The 13,663-nt window shown below is 34.0% G+C and overlaps 1 pseudogene; it reads left to right on the top strand.

Annotated features, from left to right (window-relative positions):
* Positions 1 to 2,022: 2,022 nt before the first annotated feature.
* LOC107784053 (putative Peroxidase 48) lies at positions 2,023 to 5,502 on the top strand (annotated as a pseudogene).
* Positions 5,503 to 13,663: the final 8,161 nt, after the last annotated feature.

Raw genomic sequence — 13,663 nt, 5'->3', positions numbered from 1 at the left:
CTAGTTATAATTAAAAACATAATATATAGAGGTAAAACACATATTTTGCTTTATATATATAGTGTAATTTTTCGGCGAAGGGGGTTCGGGCGAACCCCCTTCCGCCCCTATTTATAACATATAGTCGAATGGTAACATGACACATGGAATCGAAGATATGCAAAAGGCAATACCGGATACAACAAATGTAATCAGCACCAGGTAAATCCCGAAGGGAGCGTAGTCAACGGGGGAAGATCGAGGATTTACCATCAGATAGCATTCAATGAGGGAATATTCTTTAACATTAAATGAGCGACCGTTGCAGAGAATATTTGCATTCATGGTCCGTCGTTACATGTTGATCAATGATTCTTTTATTATCATTTAAGAGAAGCTTGATCCTAGGGTCTTTGTTTCGTCCCTAGGTAAAGCTATAAATAGCAGGCTCTGCAACCATTGTAGAGAGAGAAATTTTTCTGCATACCAAAGCTTTATTTTACTACTTTCACTCTCAATTTAAGAATTTTATTTGCATCTTGTCGATATTTCCATTTTTGCTTTCGGAGGCACTGCGTTCGGAGCCAAGCTTGTCATCTTATTCAATTTCAATTGCTAATCTTAATATTAGTTTTATCTCTTTATCATTTCTTGGATCAAATCAATTCGCTTATCTATTAACCACGTAACAAATTCAATTGTACCTTTTTACGGATAAACAAACATATACAATAATTAATATTTAATAGAGTTTTACAGGTAAACAAACATATACAACAATTAATATTTAATAGATAGAGACAGTTGTAAATGCTTGAATTATAAAGAAGAAGATAAGGAATTGAAAAGAAGTGATTAACCAAAGCAAATGCTATGAGCAAACTAAATATTGTGGATGAGAGGTATTCTATAAGGACAAAAGACTTATTTATGGCAACGAAGTTAGAGCCGTTGGAGGTCTAAAGTCTAAACCATTTTCTTGTAGTATGCTAAATCTTCTTAATTTTTTTTCTCCACATTCTAGCTATTAGCTGGTTTGAATGTCGGAGGGAATCAATTAAGTCATAATTGTATTGATTTCATATTGGCTCTATGTTTGCACTCTATAGGTTTGTTCCCTCACTCATAAAAAAAAATTGCTACTTAAATCTTTGTATGATTTGATCATTTAATGAAAACTCACTTATAACCGATTTACATGATAATGTCTTCATTCTTTTTGACCTCTACCAATTGAGTGATGAATTGGACAACCCCTTCGGTTCTCTATCGCATCAAATTGACGAATTCATTCTGTTATGTAAAAGCAGTGAAGGTGGTGATGCTCAAACACCAAATGGGACCGAGAAGCAAAATTAGTAATTTTCTTTGTATTCTCAAAAAAGAAAAGCAAATTTACGAGGTTTCAAGAGCGTGGTAGCTCGATCCTCGGTAGAGTGGCGAATTAAGTTGTGCACGAATTGTTTAGGCGAAAAGGGTTTTATAAATATATATTTTTTTTGATAGAAAGTATTTTTATCCAGCTTAATACACTTATAGTCTGTTTGACCAAGCTTCTCCTAGTTCAAAAGCATTTATTTTTCAAAAAAAAATATTTTTTTCAAATTTGAAGTGCTTGGCCAAACTTTTAGAAGAAAAAAAGTGTTTTGAGGAGAAGCAGAAAAAGTAGCTTCTCTAGAAGCACTTTTGAAAAAACTATACTTAAAAATATTTTTTAAAAACTTGGTCAAATATTAATTGCTACTTAGAAGTACTATTTAAATTAATTAGCTAAATACAAACTATTTCTCACTAAAAATACTTCTCAAAGTAAGTTAAATTTTCCAGTTTGGTTAAACGGGCTATTATAACCACTTACGCGACGTGAATTTAAATTTACACCAAAAAAGAATGATAATATCACAACAAGCAATCCTGACTCGTGAAATATAACTTGCCTTCTTTGAACTTAACCGTCCATCTGTCACCTTTTATATATTAGCTATTTTTTAAGTATTATTTTTCAGAGTATCAGTTTTTTATTATTTTACACTTTAACACATATACACGTGTCCCCCATTACAGAACTTTCCTAATTCCTCCTAAATCCCTTCCATTTCTCCGTTCCCCCTTCAGGTTCCTTACAATTCTGATCGACCTTGCTCTCAATTGAGTCATTGAATTCGGATACTCACTCTCAATGTATCCAATTCTATCAAAATCTTGGCCCAAAAAAAAAGAAGAAATGCTATTTGTTATACGGTTATATTCCATCTTCTGTTTCAAACCCTGGCGCGCGCGAGCTAGTTTTCTGTGTTATATATAGCGGTGTAGATTAGAAAGCAAGTCATGTGTCAATTACTCACCGGCGCTTTCCCAATTTTCACTTTCTGTTAAGTCGTCATTTTCCATTACTCTCTTTTCAAAATGGTAAACAAGAACTGGGCTTTAATGGCGGTTTTCTCATTCTTGGTTGCCAGCGTTGTGACAACAATGGCAGCGCAAACAGAATCTGCCCCTGGTAATGCTTCTCAATTTCGTACGCCCCTTCGATATGATTATTATGAGGAGAAATGTGGGAATGTTGAGAACTTTGCGAGGAGAATGATGCTGAGAATTGTTCAGCTGCAACACAACGCCCCAGCACAACTCTTACGCCTTCTCTTCCATGATTGTTTCATTCGGGTACGTCTACTCTCCATTTTCTGAATCCTTTGATTAAGTATATTCAATTTCTTATTTTGTCATTTTTTACTGTTTTACTGATTCTTGATATGTGCATCGTTCATGAGTTCTTTTTACTGGGTTTTGTGGAACTGTAAATTATTCATCTCATTTTCTCATCAGTCTTGGACAAATATTTATCTGTTCATGAATCTGGTGTGCGCACACCTATGTATAATCGTTTCTTTTGAAAATGTAAGCTTGATTACATCAAGAAAAGGATTTAGTACCTTTAATAATGAAATCTCAAGTGCATGTGACCTCGATACACAAAATATTTATAGTATTTTCACGGTTTGTCACTATTATTCCTCTGTTACACGTTCCATGCGTGTATCGATTGTGAATTCATTTTCTGTATTTCTCTTATAGATTTGTAGACATTTCTTTTATAATTGGGTCAGTTCCTGTTATCCTCCCAATTTTTAGAAGTGTGTCAAATTATTTGCTCTATGCAGACTTTTTGTACTGGTCTTGTCCATGTAGATATATATTGACAATACTTGGTGGATTTTGTATTTCTTATTTGCATTGGTTCCTGATGCGCGCACGTGCAAATGTATTTCTTTGATGTACTTGTGGATGCTTCTCTCTTAATAATTAGCCGCGTATCTTGATTCGTGCATTGTGCACATGTTATTCTTCATATGTTGTCATGTGTCTTTGTGCCTTGTGTTCGTCGTTTGATTTAGATGGAGGTTTTACCTGATCTTGGATCAGTTGCTTTCTCAGTTTTATGTTTATTGAGTTCCGAATATTTTTTAATGTATATTTACCTGTAGTTATATCCCTCTATGTATGTATCCTTTGGGTAATAAAAAGAGGGCGGGATGGTATTACTTCTGAAATAGAGGTGAGCTTTTAGAGTCCTAAGGGAGTCGAGAAATGATATTTAGCAAAGGAGCTCACACTGATTATGAAAACAATTCCAGACAATGAATTTTTTTCTTTTCTTTTTGGATAAGGCAGAGTTTCCAGACAGTGAAGTTTCTGTTTCATTGATTTCAGGATTGTGATGCATCTGTTCTGCTAGCTGACAGTAATAACGAGAATGGGACTGTTGAACGTGACGCCATCCCAAATAGGACATTGAAAGGCTTTGATTTCATTGATATGATATAAGATGAGATTGATGAGGCATGCCCTGGGGTTGTTTCTTGTTCTGATATCCTTGTCCTTGCAACAAGAGATGGCATCGTTCTGGTATGAATTTCTCCATATCCTTTGTTTCTTATAATCCAGCACCTTAAGTTTTTTGCTGATTTCTTCATTCTTACTCTTAGTACTTAATTTCTATTTTACATGGATCTGTTCTGTGTTCCTGTTCAAGGAGCAATTGGAGAATAGAATTTGGCGTGAAATGGATGTAACTCATGCACTAGCATGCAATCCATCTTTCTTGAAATAGTTTAGTTAAACGATCCTAGTGTATATTCAGATATTTAATACATAACAAAACATTTTACACCTTCTAGTGGTATCATTTACATGTCAACAGGGCATTGTTCAGAAAATATGGGAATATTCTTAAACAGTGCATTAGGGTATCTTCTATAGCTTTGCGGACTAAATTGGCATTTCAACTCCAAGTATTATATCTTTGAAGTAGTTTAGTTGAATGATCTTGTAGTGCATATTCAGATATTTAGTACATAATAGAACATTTTACACCTCTTAGAGGTATCATATATATGTTAACAGGGTACAATTCTGAAAATATGGTACAATATTTATAAACAGTGCATTTTGATATCTTCTAGTTTTGCGAACAAATTGGCACTTTATCGTCAAGTATTATATCTTTAAGCTTTAGTATAAAAAAGTATTATATCTTTAAGCTTTCCCTTTCACATGCTACTTTTGTACATTTTAGGCTGGTGGTCTATATTATCCTGTGCTTACGGGCAGAAGGGACAGTAAGGAGTCATTCTTTGATGAGGCAATGGCTGAAATTCCACGACCAAATGGGAATATCACTGAAACTCTTAGGCTGTTTTCGCTCAGAGGATTTGATGAGAGGGAAACAGTGGCACTACTTGGTAATCTTCTAATCCTATACTTTAATTTTCATATGTTGGAGTCTGCATCCTTTTTTGGAACACATGTACATCTTTTGAAATTTCTCTTCTGTTTATTTTCTTCATCATCTGAAGGAGGACATAACATCGGGAAGATTGGTTGTGAATTCATTCGGCCAAGGCTCAGTAATTTCATGGGGACAGGTTTACCTGATCCAACGATTCCTTCTGATTTTCTTGAAGAGTTGATACAGAAGTGTCCAGACGATAACAGCACCATCAACAATATGTTCAACGAACATACAGCGAGGGGTCTGAGTGAGTCTGCTATATCATACTCCCAGAGACTGTCAGCGCTTTCCTCGGTTGGAACTTCATTTGACAAGAGGACGAGGGCTGCTGTTTGCTGATCAACAGTTGATGGCTAATGAAAAGACGGCAGCGGTGGTGATGGATTATGCTTTGGATGAGGGGGCTATATTTAGGACTGAGTTTGCTCATGCCATGGATAAACTGTCAAATATTGGCGTTCTTACTGGATTCCAAGGAGAAGTTCGGCACAGTTGCTCCCATCTCAATTCTGATCAATGAGAACTATCGTTAGGAGTGGCCTAGTTATTAATCACTTTTCATAGTGCCTAATTTAGGGAAAACTTGGCCGGCATATAGTGAGTGAATTGTTTCCTTTGGATGCTAATGATCTAGCTACAATGACTAACTGATCGAACAAAGTTTCTCATGCTTGCATCTTTTGTACGTACAAATATGTGTGCCAATATAATATCCTGCTTTGAATTGGGAATTGCCTTCTACAGTAATAATTATGGTATATGATCTTGTATCATCTAACTGCAAGGAAAAGGGTTCAAATCAAGAAGAAACTCAAGAAATATATCAAGATTATTTCTGTTAAATTTCTGGGAGCATTAATTGTTGAGCGTGTTTCACCTTTTTCGATTGTAAAAAATAACTGTAGCATGTATGAAAACCTTTTTCTCCCCTAAAGTAATTACAATGCCAATATATACATATAGGAAATTGAACCGGTTAGTACTTGCTATTTTATCTTAAAAACTTGCCGCAAACTTAAAAAAAAAAGAAGGGGAATTGAAGGTTCAAATCTTGAAGATAGCTGTTAATTATAACATGATGCATAAACAAGAGAATCATATGCAGAAGTATTATAAACATGACAAGTTAAAAAAACTATAATTCCAAGATTTCGTTTCTTTTGAGTTCTTCATGTAACCCCGAACTACCCAAATCATCAACGGTCGACAAAGAAACATGAAATTCAAAGGTTTAAAGAAGTGATATCTTCAACAAATGATACGTGAAACTACATATCTAGAATGAGCGAACTTTGTTTTGCAAAAAAGAAGAGAAAGAAGGTAAAAAACAATACTTGTTGCTCATTTGTGATCAATAGACGTAATGTTCATTCACAGATTGAAATCACATCGAAGAGGCAAGGGGTTGTTAGACGGATGATAATCATCTATGCCTCAATCCCTTACGCCCCTTCGATGTAGTTTCAAACAGTGAAGTTGTTCATATCTCGCTTCTTCAGTTTTTCTCTAGGGCAAAGAACAGGTTCCTTCTTTTTGTCTAAAGGCTAATCAATATACCTTATCTATATATAAGAACTACCAACTCTTTCTAGTTCTAGGTTACAGGCTGCAATAAACTATCAAAGTATCGTGTAATTATTATTATTATTATTATTAGGCACGATTTCTGCCGAGGTCGTACGGCCCGATCCAGAGTGTCGTATACACTGCCGAGGGACGTGCGGCGTGATCCATAGATGTATCTATCCTGCCGAGGCGTTCGGCCCGCTCCACAAGAAAGGAGGACATTTTCTTATGTACCTCCGGAAGGAGAGTATATTTATTATAAGATAAATTCGGGAGGAAGAACAATTTCTCTTAACAATTAATTAATTTAAACAGAAAATCAAGTATATGAGATTTTCATCCTTTAATATTTTTATCTAACAATTCACAATATATGTATATATCAAATAATATTAATTAAACAAAGAATATAATTTACACAAGTATATATATATATATATATATATATGTGTGTGTGTGTGTGTGTGTGTGTGTGTGTGTGTGTGTGTGTGTGTATCAATTAATATTAATTAAACAAAGAATACAATTTACATAAGTAATTCATGCTTTGAGTCCTAAACTACCCGGACTTTAGCATTAATAGTAGCTACGCACGGACTCTCGTTACCTCGTGCGTACGCAGCCCCCACAATTAGCAACAATTATTATTTTAATTACCTATGGGGTAATTTTTTCCTCACAAGATTAGACAAGAGACTTACCTCGTCTTGCTCCAATTTAATCCACTAGTAGGCCTTTTCTTCGATTATGCAACTTTTATTGGCTCGAATCTAACCAAATCACCAAAAATTATAGAATCAATTTCATAAGAAAATACTACATTTTCAATAAAAATTCCGAAATTAATTAAATATTCGTCCGTGGGGCCCACGCCTCGGAATCCGGTAAAAGTTACGAAATCTGATAAACCATTCAATTACTAGTCCAACCATACTAGTTTCACTCAAATCCGACTCCGAATCGATACCGAAATCTCAAAATTTTATTTCTACGAGATTTCAAAAATTTCCCAAATTTTAATCTCAAAACACTAATTAAATGGTTAAAACAATGATATATTCGTGTATATTGACCAAATCCGAGTTAGAATCACTTACCCCAATGTCTTTCCTTGAAAATCTATCAAAAATCGCATTTGCTCAAGCTCCAATTTGTCAAAAATGACGAATGAGACGAATGCCATCCTTTATAATTCTACCCCAGGCAGCCCTCGATCATGACCTCGATCCTCGGCCTCGATCGTGGTTCGATCATGGCCCTCGATCCTCGGCTTCGATCCTGGCCTCGATCCTCGGCCTCAATCGTGGCTTCGATCATGGCCTTCGATCCTCGGCCTCGATCGTGGCCCTTTGAGCCTTTGCCTTCGATCATGACCCTCGAGCTCTGCCTTCGATCATGACCCTCGATCATGGCCTCGATCTTGGATCTCGATCCTGGGCCTCGTTCTTGGGCCTCAATCTTGGGCCTCGATCACAGCCCATAATTTCCAGCAGAAGAGAAAAAATGTTGCAGCTGTTTTAAGTCCAACTTTTGATCCGTTAACCATCCGAAACTCACCCGAGGCCCTCGGAACCTCAACCAAATATACCAACAAGTCCTAAAACATCATACGAACTTATTGAAAACCTCAAATCACATAAAACGACGCTAAAATCACGAATCATGCTCCAATTCAAGCTTAATGAAACTTAAAATTTTCAACTTCTACATTCGATGTCGAAACCTATCAAATCAAGTTCGATTGACCTAAAATTTTGCACACAAGTCATAAATGACATAACGGAGCTATAAAAATTTTCAGAACTGGATTCCGACTCTGATATCAAAAAGTCAACTCCCCGGTCAAACTTTCAAACTTAAATTCCTATTTAGCCATTTCAAGCCTAATTTAACTACGGACTTCTAAATAAAATTCCGAACACGCTCCTAAGTCAAAAATTACCATACGGAGTTGTTGGAATCATCAAAATTCTATTCTGAGGTCGTTATCGAAAAATATTGACCGAAGTCAAACTTGACCTTTAAAAGCCAACTTAAGGAACCAAGTGTTCCGATTTCAACCCAAACACTTCTAAATCCCGAATCAACCATTCCCGCAAGTCATAAATCATTAAAAGCACATAAAAAAAGTTCTATTTTAGGGAATGAGATTCTAAAAGTCAAAATGACCGGTTAGGTCATTACATTCGTACTTTAATATAGTATTGTATACGGGTGAAATCGAGCTCATGGTGCATCCCGACTTCCGACGGGATAAGCCAGGCTCAAGACATGGTGGCAAGGTACTGAAATCGAGCCAAAGGTCCCACCGAGCCAGAATCCGGGGGCATGATGTCTGCCCTCGAGAATGTCGAGATCATGATTCCGGAATCGGTCCTAGCCTCGAACGATTTCGAAGAACATTGTCGGACAATCAAGCATAGCCAACAGAAGGCCAAAATATCCGTGACCGGCCGGATATCACGGGGGGAATCTCGGCACGTATCGATGAGGAACCGATAGCCAGTTAATCAGAAGATTTTCTTTTACCTTTTATAGAGTTGTACCTAAAGTAGGACGCCCTTCTATATAAAGGGGGTCTGATAATTCATGAAGTACATTGTAACACGCACTCAAAAGTAATATATTATTATTTTCACTGATATTAGCTCTTTCTCTTGTTCATCAGTGCTGGTCATAACGAGTTCGGGTCGAGGGTGAAAATTCCAAACAGTTTGGAACTATCGTCCTTGTTCGGTTTGAATCTATTTTATCTTTATTTGTTCAAGTCTATTTAATTTATTACTCTGTATCAAATTAATCCGCATATTCTTAAAATCACTTACAAATTTAATTATTATCCGATTTTGAGGGTAAACAAGTATAGATAATATTGTATTATTTAATCAAAAATATCATTAGAAAATATCTAATTGCGGTCGAAGGGTTAATAAGTTATAACTTGTAACCCATGCCTTATTTTTTATCTGTTGGATCTGATGAGCAATGTTGTCTTTTCAACGCACGCCGAAATTTAGGTTCGTGGGTGCTTATTACCAATTACATCATATAAGTGCAGAACTATTTGAATACATCATGAAAAAATTAAGAAGAACAGTCATAGTACTAATATAATGGACGCAATAAAACTGTGATGAATTATACAACTATGAGAAAAAAGATTGATAGGTTTGCTCCTTCGGGAGGAATTGCTTGTCCTCGGAAGGGTTAAACGTTAGATTCTTTTTTCTTTTTCTTTCTTTTTCTTTATAGTAAATTAGATTTTTTTTTTTTTTTGTAAATAATAATAAAAAAAAGTCAGCAAAAAGAAATTGGGTAAAAAAAGTGACTAGTGAAAACTGCAAAGTTCGAAAAAGAGAAAGTAGTTTGATAATATTAAAATAAAAATGCATGTGAAAAAAAGCTTGTCTCGAACTCTGACCCCGACAACTTTCACAAACCTCGAGCACCCTTTATTGGGTGCTCGATCACCCTAAATTAATGTGTAAATCCGCCCTAACTAGTTCGGAGTATGAGGGTTAAGCTAATTAATTTTTAATGTGAATTCGACATAGAATTATTAAATATTTTAAAATAAAATTTATATATTTAAAATTATGTAAAAAGTATTAAAAGTTAAAATTGTTAGTAATTCAAAACACTTAAAACGTATTTGCAAAAAGATGGTAAAGGAAATTTCTTTGACTTTTCAAATATTAATTGAGTCACATAAAGTAAAAAAGAGGGAACACTATGTTAAATTTTCTTGCAATACTATTCTTAAAATTAGATAACCTTACTCAAATTTATGCGGCAACTATGTTCAGAAAGCCGCAAAATACATTGAAATCTAAATGTTGTGTGAGGAATTAATTAAATCCAACAACAAAAAATCAAATTGGGTATAGTATCTTGTATCATCGTGCTGCAAGGAAAAGGGTTCAAATCAAGAAGAAACTCAAGAAATTTATCAAAATTTCTGGGAGCATTGGCTCAGCCAGCATCACCTTTATTGATTGTAGGAAATTGTAGCATGTATAAAAACCTTTTTTTCCCCAGTAATTCCAATACCAAGATATATAGGAAATATATCGAACCGGTTAGTACATGCTATTTGATCTTAAAAACTTGCCGTAAACTTGAAAAAAAGAAGGGGAAGGTTCAAATCTTGAACACCATTCGTTAACAGCATGCATAAACAAGAGAATCATATACAGAAGGATTATAAACATGAAAAGTTGAAAAACTATAAACATCTTAAAAGGAGATTATCCAAGATTTCGTTTCTTTTAGGTTCTTCAAGTAACCGTGAATTAACCAAATCTTAGGTGGTCCACGAATATGAAATATAGAATTATAATAACTCTAGTTGCGGGGATCAAGGTTTTCAAAGAAAGATTTCCAACACAACATAGATGAAAGTACATAATATATTTTTGCAAACAAGAACAGAAAGAAGTAAAAACCATACCTATAACTCCTCTGTTCTAAGCTAGCAGTAGTTGATACTTGATCAATAGGCGTGCGTAATGTTAATTCACGGATTGAAATCGCATCGAAGAGGTACAGGATCGGGTTGTAGACTGATCATCGATAATAATAACCATCTATGTCTCGGTTCCGTATGCCCCTCCGATACAGAGGCATATCCAAGTTGATGGATATAGGTTCACGTGAACCCATAGTCCCCTCTCTGTAACAATCCTATATTTTCAAAATTACTTAAATATATGTGTGTGAACCCATGCTCAAAGACTCCTATGGTGCAATTATTATTAGGTGCACCTCTATAAGTGAAAGTGGCGGTTCAAATCCCACTCTGAACGGTCTTGATTTCGCACGGAGTATAGATATATATGTAAAAATTACTAAAATTTCAAAAAGAATATAATTTTGAACCTATAATTTCAAAAGTATAGTGAGTTCATGGTAAGAGACTAGAGTTAAACTCGTCAAATATAAATTCTAGATACACTTCTTTACAACAGTACACCCATCCTCTTGAAATTCTGGATCCGCCTCTGCTCCGATATAGCTTCAAACAATGAACTTTGTTCATATCTCACTTCTTCCTTTGACCAAATAAACTGACACAAACTAAATACACCGGACGGAAGTAGTTCCGACACAAATATATACCAAAAAATCGAAGCAGTTTGTTCATGCTATTTTTTCCTAAAATCATGCCGCACGTTAAGAAAAAAGAAAAAAGAAGGGAAGGATTAATTCTCGAAGATGTTAATATCATGCATAAACAAGAGAATCATATACAGAAGGATTGTAACCATGGAAACTATAGACATCATCATAAACAACAGATTATCAAAGATTTCGAACCAAATCTTCAACGGCCGACAAAGAAACATGAAATTCAAAGGTTTAAAGAAGTGATATCTTCAACAAATGATGCGTGAAACTACATACCTAGAATGAGCGAAATTTGTTTTGCAAAAAAGAAGAGAAAGAAGGAAAACAATACTTGTTGCTCATTTGTGATCAATAGACGTAATGTTCATTCACAGATTGAAATCACATCGAAGAGGCAAGGGGTTGTTAGACGGATGATAATCATCTATGCCTCAATCCCTTACGCCCCTTCGATGTAGTTTCAAACAGTGAAGTTGTTCATATCTCGCTTCTTCTGTTTTTCTCTAGGGCAAAGAACAGGTTCCTTCTTTTTGTCTAAGGCTAATCAATATACCTTACCTATATATAAGAACTACCAACTCTTTCTAGTTCTAGGTTAAAACCAACAAGCCTATATATAAGAATACTGCCGCCTAATAGATTGTAATGTTTCTTTTTCGGAAATAATACTTATGAGTCTTCTAAATATTTTATTTAGCTGGCTCAATAAAGAAAGAATTCATTTCATAAAAGTTCTTAGATGCCTCATTGCAGTTTCTGAGGACTTTCTATAGGAATATCTTATAAAAAAAGTATTGTTATTTCTGTGACCTAATACAAAAATAAATAAAAGAACAAATAAATATTTTTATCAACAAAATTTGTCAAAATAAGATAAATTTAAAAAGTTGAATTTCTCTGTCATTTTGTGAATGAAGAGGTTGGTGTTATGCTCATAGAAAAATGATAAGGGGAAATGTAAAGTCTAAATAACTTATATTGTTTACAAAAAAAAAATTAATATAAAACATAAGGGGAGTTGTCATTTGTAAAATAATAATAATAATAATAATAATAATAATAATAATAATAATAATAATAATAATAATAATAAATGACTAGTATGTAATATCTCTTATACTTTTCTGATCCTACTATTGCTTCAAGTTTGTAATTTTACGAATTTGACTCTTAATCCTATTATAACCAATTTTGCTATATGCTAATGCTATTCTTATCAAAACAAATTTATATATCCTATGAGATTTGCCAATTTGAAAACAATCTTACTCATATGATGAATGTGAAAAATAATTAAATTGATTCTTGTCAATTCGTTAATTTAAATGCTTAAATTTTTGTTCTCAACGTTAAAGGAAATAATTATTTTTGTTGATTTAAATTCTTCGTATTAGTTCATCCAATTTTAAATAATTAATTATAATTATAATTTTATCTTAAGTTTTATTGTCAAAGAGTAAAAAATGATAATTTGATATTTCACTGTTTGGATTTTTGTTTGTAGAATCATTAATGTACCTGAATCTTGTCAACCGTTTAAATATTTTGTTAGTGATTTTTTCAATATTGGTCGGTGTTATTTTCAATTATTATGTTACAATAATAATAACAATTATTATTAAGAAAAAATATGTAGCACGAATGAAAATTCATGCGCACACATATGGTCTTGGATGGTCTAATTAGGATTAAAAAAAGTTAACGATATAAATTTACGTGAATGAAGTTCCTAAATAGTAGGGACTTTGCATAATTTCAAATAAGGAATGTTTGAATAACCAATATTTTTGTTGATTTGAAATTCCTAAATATTAGGAACAATTACAATTTTATCCAATGTGAAACCTATTCTAACGGGTAAAAAAGACGAATGATATTTCGATAGGGGCTTCGTTGTCACGACCCAATTTCACTTATAGTTCGTGATGACGCCCATGTCACGACCCAATTTTATCTATAAGTCATGATGGCGCCCAATACTACAGCTAGACAAGCCAACAAATAAATTAAACATATATCAATTATTTTCAGAATAATTTTCTAAGTAATTTTATTATTTTTCTAGAAATATTAAAGAAATTTGAAAATATACTGATTAACTTAAATCCAAAAAAATAATACAATTCCAAATTCTACCAATGTGTGTGCCAAGACTTGGTGTCACAAGTGTATGAGCATCTAGTAGATTATACAAAACTC

The sequence above is a fragment of the Nicotiana tabacum genome, chromosome 17 (genome assembly GCF_000715075.1).
Source record: "Nicotiana tabacum cultivar K326 chromosome 17, ASM71507v2, whole genome shotgun sequence".
NCBI lineage: Eukaryota > Viridiplantae > Streptophyta > Magnoliopsida > Solanales > Solanaceae > Nicotiana > Nicotiana tabacum.
Note: the sequence above shows the minus strand (reverse complement) of the source record. Positions and strands in the feature narration are given on the sequence as shown.